Below are 8,030 nucleotides of genomic sequence, written 5' to 3' on the forward strand. Positions count from 1 at the left end.
AGAGAAATGTCTTTACCAGACACATTAACACCTATCATCATTTAGGGACACCACTTAACTTCACATGCATGTTTTTTGGACCGTGGGCGGTAACGGAGAAACCAGAGGAAACCCACGCACACGTGGAGAGAACACGCACAGAAAGGCCAAACCGGTATTTGATCCTACGGCTTTCTTACTGTGAGACAAGAGTGGTAACTACTAACCCACCGTGCAGCACACTTTGACACATTTCCTATTTTATAAAAGAACATGTTGGAACATCTAACATCCTGAAAGATGTGTTCTATGTCAAACTGATTGCTTTCCAGCCAAGTTTCAAGAGTGGACAGACCTTTCGGACTCGGATGTTTCGGACATGCAAGCACGACCTGGGATGTTTTAGACACAGGAACCGTCCGAGGTGGATGTTTCTGACATGAGCCAGAAAAAAAAATCCAAAGTACTAATTTATTAAATAAGACTTACAATCATGGCATAGAGGGTGAACCATACTATTCACCCTCTATGCTACTTTATCCCGCCCAGGGCTGCAAGATACTGGAGCTAACAATGGGTATGCAGCGACGTTGCAAACAACTATGGGAGTGAAAGGGGCTTGTTACTCTATTTGCATGAATGAATAAACTGGCCAGATAAGACTCCATACATAATCTGCCATGTCTGTCTGTTCAAGAAAGCTGGCTTGCTGTGTGAAATCACAGATGCAGTAGGCATCTCCTTGTCCTTTCTTGTTTTTGTGCAAATAAATAAAAGTGGTAAAAGCATTCATTGTTATGACAATGTGTTTGCTATCTGAATGTAAGAAAGGAGCTTTAAAGATGCTAAAGTGTTTTAATGCTGCTTTTTAAAGTTCTCATGTCACATCCATCCTCCAATTTTTTGATAATGACATTGATTAAAAACTCAACACACAATAGAATAAGGTACATCATTTGAAACTACCATAACAAAAGAGCAGACACGGATCATGGGATTAGACCCCTGGAGATGTGGGGCCAACAATCTTCCAGCCACATTGTGTAGGCGATAACACTCCAACTGTAAGTTGTCAAAATGAGGTAAAACAGCCAATATTTGCATATGAAATGTAACAAAGATAAAGAAGACTTGAACAAATAAGGTAACAGTTAAACGTTGAAAAACTGAATTTGAATAGAGTAGTCAAGCAATCCCCAGTGCATGTTTTTGGGAATACAGTACATCTTCTAAATTCACTAGTGGATAAAGGTTTTTAATCATAAATCAACACTTTTACAGCCAAAATGCGCTTTTGTATTATCTAAACATGTAACAGTTGAAGTAGTTGCTTTTTTAGTAGTGTTTTGCTAGGATGCTGTTATTGTTTTCTTTGCTATTAGTAGAAGAATTCTAACTAGAATGTGTGTAAAATCCCCTACTGGAATAGATCAGAAGTAGCCCTGTATTTTGAGTGTTAAAGTATCTCATTTTGACTTCCCAGCCAAACTCCCTCCACATTATATAGTTTGTTGCACCAATATTTTCTTGTTCTTCTTTTTTTTTGATTGACAAGTTCCTGTCAATTGTTTACGAACAATGTGATATAGTAGGATTGCGTTGATGACATTTTGGAGAAAGCAGCTTTGCAAAGTACTTTTAAGAAAATTACATAGTCAGCCCTGCTGATACAATCGCCCTTTAAACAGGCACCATGTGCTGCAGGGGACACCAAAATAGTCTAAACTCCACACACTAGTAATGATCACAATTAATCATTTTGACTTAAAAAAATAAAGACACTCACATGCAGCATCTGAAACCAGTGTAGGCATTATTAAAAAAAATACAGACACAATAGAACTGGGCCAGGACAAAATATAACTTACATACATTGTGTCATTTACGTTTTGCTTCTTGCCTGTTACGTCTGTTATGCAGGGGCTGACAGTCATACATTTGCATATTGGATGGACGCTGCTGACCACTCAATGAATATAAAGGTGTTTTTTCATGGGTGCTATGATGGGACGTTTCACAAGTTTCAAGTAGTATGGAGTCTTCGGGAGACATTAATGATTCTGAGATGGAAAACGGAATTACAAATACTTGTTTTTGTGCATTGGCTTTCATTGTTTGTTTCAGTGCAAGAGCATGTCTTCTGTGCTGTTTAGATATTTCAGAATTATGCACGGTTTGCTCTTGGGATAATGTTTTTTAAATTGTTGTTTGAACTGTGGAGGCCCAGGATGTTTGTATGTTTGGACACATGGAAATACTGTTGGTTGAAGACACTTCAACAACTTTAAGACTTAAGCTTATTTTTGGTCCCCGTCCAAGAATAAGGGATCATCCTTTATATGTCTCAAGCTGAGATGTATATTGTCGTATTGCTCATGATTTATTGTTCATCCTGTTCATGGCAGTGTTTACACAAAAGCAGCAACAATGTTTAAAAGCAGCTACATGATATTGTCAATGTATTTGTCTTCAATGTACAGTATATGGGAAAGCATCTGGACTCTGGCAACCGTTATTGAAGGTCGCACAAGGTTCAGGTTAAAGGTTACAATGAAATGCTGACAATCCTCTGCTCAGTAACCATCAGATAATTTCACAATCAGTGATATTTTTGTGTGCCACTCTTATGTACATGTGCTGCCTCACTTATGTTTCATGATATTTTAATTACTTATTTAGCATATTATTGAATTGTTTCTTCTTATTATGTCTTCATTACTTACGTATCTGTTACTGCTGTGTCACACTGTAATTGTGCATTTTTATTTTTACTATGATCATTATATTGTGCTGCTGAACACGTTGACCCCCCCAATTGTATTCTATTCTAACTTTTAAGTTCACAGTTGAATACAAATTGACTTAATGTGCAAAAAAAGCAGCAGAGCAATGATTTTTTTTTTTCCATTGTGAAAAAACAACAACATTTTGAGTAAGGATACCTATACATTACCATTTAAAATATTGATGCGACAACAACCTGAAATATAATAATATTTTTCCGGAGCCATATTACTGGAGTTTATTTTGGATTTTGGATATATTTTGCAATTCCCATCATCCCATATGAGCAGACATTGGTGATGGTGGAAAGATGATTTCATCAGAGAATGTTTCCGAACAGTTTCACTTAAAGCAGCTCCTCTTGAAAATGTCCCAGCTTGACCCGAGTCAGACCTGTAAGTTTCATATGATAGGAAACTTTTGAGGCTGCAATTACACCAGTACTGACGTTGTCAAGAATGTGAACAGAAACCGTGAAATCTCTGTCCTCCACCCTGTCTTATGCCAGTAATTTATCTGAATAGTCTTTTTCAATTACACAGCACCCTATTAGGTAATCATGGGAAAATACATCTTTACATTAATATGTTACATGACACATCAGCACCACTTCACTCATATATAACTGACGCTAAATACACACTGCCTTATTCTGTATTCACTCAAACTTTGTTACAGCACACTGTCATCAGTATGTATTAAGTCTGTCATGCACCTGCTTTGTTTCATTGAAAAAAAGGATTATTGCTTAAGTTGTGTCGTATATTTTGTAATTGATGTGTATTTGCTGAAGGTGGTTGTGCAGTTGTCCTGAACATTAAACAATCTCAGAGGCAATGTGTTACACCCAATAGTGATTCATGATTGAAAACATATTATATTTCATATCACCTTGGAACTTGTTGGGACTCAACTTCGTTTCAACCAGCCATAAAAGAGATATGAGTCATTTTCTTTATGCTTGTCTCAGTGTTCTTTTGAATATTTAGGAAATTGAACCCTGTTCTGTGGAGCTGATCTGTCACATTACCATAAGGGAGTGTAATGTTTACTGACTGGGTGTTGAGTCAGCTTCCCTTTCTTGCCTGTTTTACCAGAAGTATTTTTTTTAGGAACTTACCGTGCTCTGCTGCCTTCCGGCATCAGTTTCGCCGTTTGCAGAGGAGCCTGCTGAGCCAAACCGTTTCTAAAGGGTGGATTTCAAAGAAGGGCTGGTCTCTCAAGCACAAAATTCAAACCAAGCAAACACATCAGGCTGTAACTAAGGCAAAGGATTTGTGGCTTGTATGTAACATGCATCACATAGGAAGCAGTATACACCATAAACAATTACTTAAATCAGTCAGATGAATGATTCAGTCTTTTCATATTCTTGAAAATAAAATCCCAGCAAATGAATCTGAGTGGCACAATAATTCACACAAAATGTATTGGTGATTTAATAGAATAATTATTACCCTGTACCTGCCACCGGCCGCAGGTCAAGCCATCAAAGATCAAGAGAAATGTGCACAACCATGTTCACAACCGCCACTGATCCGTAAAAAGCACCACCGGTGTGGGTTAGTAATTGGGAAATTACAGGCTTGCTGCTGAGGACACTGCTGACGTATATGAGAATAATTGCTTGGTTGCATACCGACGGATCCTGAACATTCCTCCTCCGCTGACATGCATAACGACGTCCCATTGTTCAAGTTCTGACTTGTCTAAGAGGACGCCCTATAAAAGATACCTGCCTGCCAACTGAAGCTCGGTTGTTGTCTCACAAAGGTCAGTGAGTGATCGCAATACATGAAACAACAAGTACTGTGATGATCCTTTAATACATCTGGGAAGGAGCGCTCTTGTAATAATAGGTGAAAGGTAACGACTTAAAGGAACATCACCACAATATTGCAAAATTGCAGAGTTTCACATAATGTAACACACACAAATTTTCATTTAATGGTTATTTCGTGAAATATATTTACAGGCACATGGATTTACAGGATCATTCTCAGGTTTGAAATCGAAGTACACAAACATGTTCTTTCTGGATAAACGTCTGTATACGTCCCACCCAGAAAAGGAGGTGAAAGGTCAGGGAAGCCAGACGGATGCTGTCAGGAACAGGACCACAATCTACCGTCTGTCCTCAACCCCACCGTGCCCACACTCACTCCCAAATCAATCGGACGGTTAACTGATTGTACAAACAAACAGGGTAAAGGTGAAGTGTTCCAGCCTCCACCGTCTGACTCTTATCTGCTCACATGCCTGCACACAACACAATTACTGCAGGCAGATCAGTTAACACCGGTGACAGGCCTTCAGCCTCCACACGCCTACTTCACACACAAAACCATTCCACGGCATGGAAATATAAAAATACCCTGATTGAAGTAATTGGCGTTGGACCGGCAGTGGAACCCGTGTGTGCCATGAACAATAATGAAAGTCTCTCTGGAAAATTACCGTCATTACGGTCAGCAATTTTGTCTCTTTTAATACGATCACGATGGGTAAATCTTTGGATTTTAATCAAGAAAGAAGAGCATGTGGCAGATTTATTTTGTATGACTACACATGATGAGTTAACTAAGTTTTGCTGCTCTTCAACCAGGATTGACTTTTTTGAAAGCAACACTTACAGTGTTGGAATTGTAAGACTGCTGTGAGCAAAGGTTCAGAATATTTCCTCCTCCGCTGTTTGACTTCCCTCAAATGACAGAAAGGAGTGTGTGACCTGAGTCTGTTTGTTTTATATGACTAAAGTTCGGGATATGCGTCACTTCAACGCCCGGCAGGTGTCTTGTTCTGTGACTCAGCTTGTGCCATTCTTTCAGAACGAAACTTGTTCTGTGTGTCTCTTATGCCACCACTGAGCTCTGCCAGGACTTTTTCTTTTTGTGACTAATTGTTTTCTTGTGTCAGATTAAATTACATAAATGAAGGAGCAAGTGGGCTGTTCTCACAGCCACATGAATACTAGGAAAATCCTCATAATAACGCAAAATTAGCGGGTCGTAATATGTCTCTTACAATTCACGCCGATGACACAACATAACAGATGGAAAACTCTGTGTGTGTGCGGTAACAACAAGAATAGACATGGTTTGTGAGAGTCATAATGGCTAAACATGCTTGAAAATACATGTCGTGCCCTGGTTGCTTCCCATATGATGTTTAATCTCAGGACAAACCACAGCACCTGCCCTGCACTGCATGAACTGTGTGCGTGAACTGTATCTGCATTGCCATATTCAACAACCTGTCAAACAATGTGAATAAATGACTTTTAAAAGCAAGTAAGAGATAAGGATGACATCAATGGGGAGCTACCTGCAGCCAGCATGTACCCTCACAGCTCTCTTGCACCGTGAAAAATAAATCTTCCTGTCCCAATTATTTCCAAGTATCACTTGATGATATTCATCCTGTGACAAAGTCAAGCATTGAAATAAATATTTTTGCATGGACGCAAGGAAGGTTTTGTGTCTTCTCTTTGTGCACTCTATCACAATTGTACAAGAAAAGACCTATGTGCTTTTTTTTTGTGAGGTTAAAAAAAAAAAAAAAAAAGAACTGAAAGACCAACTAGGAAACCGATGATGTAACCAAGTAACTGACACCTCGAGATGAGCTGTTAATGGCCCAAAGGTGCTCGAGGGAATACTGCAATGGTTTGGCCCATTAAAAGGTTTCCTGTCCGAGCTCAAGTATAGTGGCACCAGGAATTTCTCTCATCTATTGAAGTTTCCTTCAGCACAGCTTGGGATCTGTTTGCACCCTAATTGTGTTACACACACTCTCGATATCCCTTCATGCTGAAGAACAAAGCACACAGACATCATTCTCTTTGTGATCTAACAAGTCAGACTACCTGTGAAGATGTTTCTCTCTCTTTCTCCCTCTGTTTCCGAGAGCAGCATGTTGCCTAAAATAACTAGTGCCACTATGACAAGCATGTCTCGTTAAAGTGGCCTGAATGGACTCCTAAAATACCAGCCAGTTTTAATGTCTGCATTTCTGTGCGCTAGTGAGTAATTGGTTTTGTACATACATTCCTGCATGTATGCCAGTGCTTCATATGAAAGACCTGAGTTTTCTTGCACGGTGAGCTCTGTGCTCTCGAACATTTTTAGAGCTCAGTCACATGCAGCAGCATGTGTATAAAGAGCTTCATTTGCTGTGGGGATGAGGACTTCATTCTCGGGATTCAGTGGAGGGTAAAATAACCACAACTTTCATCTTCTTTTAATAAAGGGATTGATTTTGACTTCCTTTCCTGAAGCTTGTAATAAACATGTACGTATGACATTATTGCATAGGAGTTCACTGTGCTTTAATTCAAACATAACGTCTTCGAATTAAACATGACAGATCTTTCTATTGCCTCTATTTTACTTGCATTTCATACTCTAAGTACCTTTCAGGGTTTGTTTGTCTTGATATGTAGTTCTTCACAAGCGACAGATAGACAAGCAATGACATAAATGATAATAATGCACTAGTCTGTATGGTGCTTTTTCAGCTCAGTGGGGGTTTGAACTACTCTGACCTGGTGTACAGTTTTATGAGCAGCGACAGCAGATACATATAAAAAGTGTGGAGCTGATTAAAATGATGGTTAAGAGGCCAGTGAAGATTTGATTTTCAGGTTTTTCTTTGTCCTCAACAGTACCATGTTTTCATCTAAAAGGTTGTATATTGAAATAAATGTAAAGCTGGTAAATGGTAAATGGATTTCACTTATATAGCGTTTTGTAGCCGGGTGAGCAGCCCCAAAGCACTTTACATAGGTCATCACATTCACCCATTCACACACACATTCACACACCATTGGATGCTGCAGCCATACAAGGCGCTGTCAGAGTACGATATTTATCAGAAGGTTGTGAAAGTTATAGGTTGCATTGTTGTATTTATAAATAGTGAGTGGGGTCAGAATAATGTAATGGGTTAGAAAAGTGCAAATCGGTCAATACATTTTAATGTAACTGCTGACGGTTCCTCTCTTCACTTTAAGATTTTGTGTTGTGATTTCCCTTACATAAAATCAATTCATATTGATATTCATAATGTCAATTTGGTCTGAAACATGTCACTGATCATTTGTTGCCAGATGTCCTGTGTCACACACACAGTGAGGCAGTGAGGTAGTAATGATTCAAGTGTTTTCAATCGCAACCAAGTGGGGCTCATAGTATAAAGTCAAACTGTGTTGCCATGCATGGGAAACTGTTTACAATGATTGTTCTCAGCCTGAATGTCACACAACACAC

Source organism: Blennius ocellaris (assembly GCF_963422515.1).
Source record: "Blennius ocellaris genome assembly, chromosome: 2".
NCBI lineage: Eukaryota > Metazoa > Chordata > Actinopteri > Blenniiformes > Blenniidae > Blennius > Blennius ocellaris.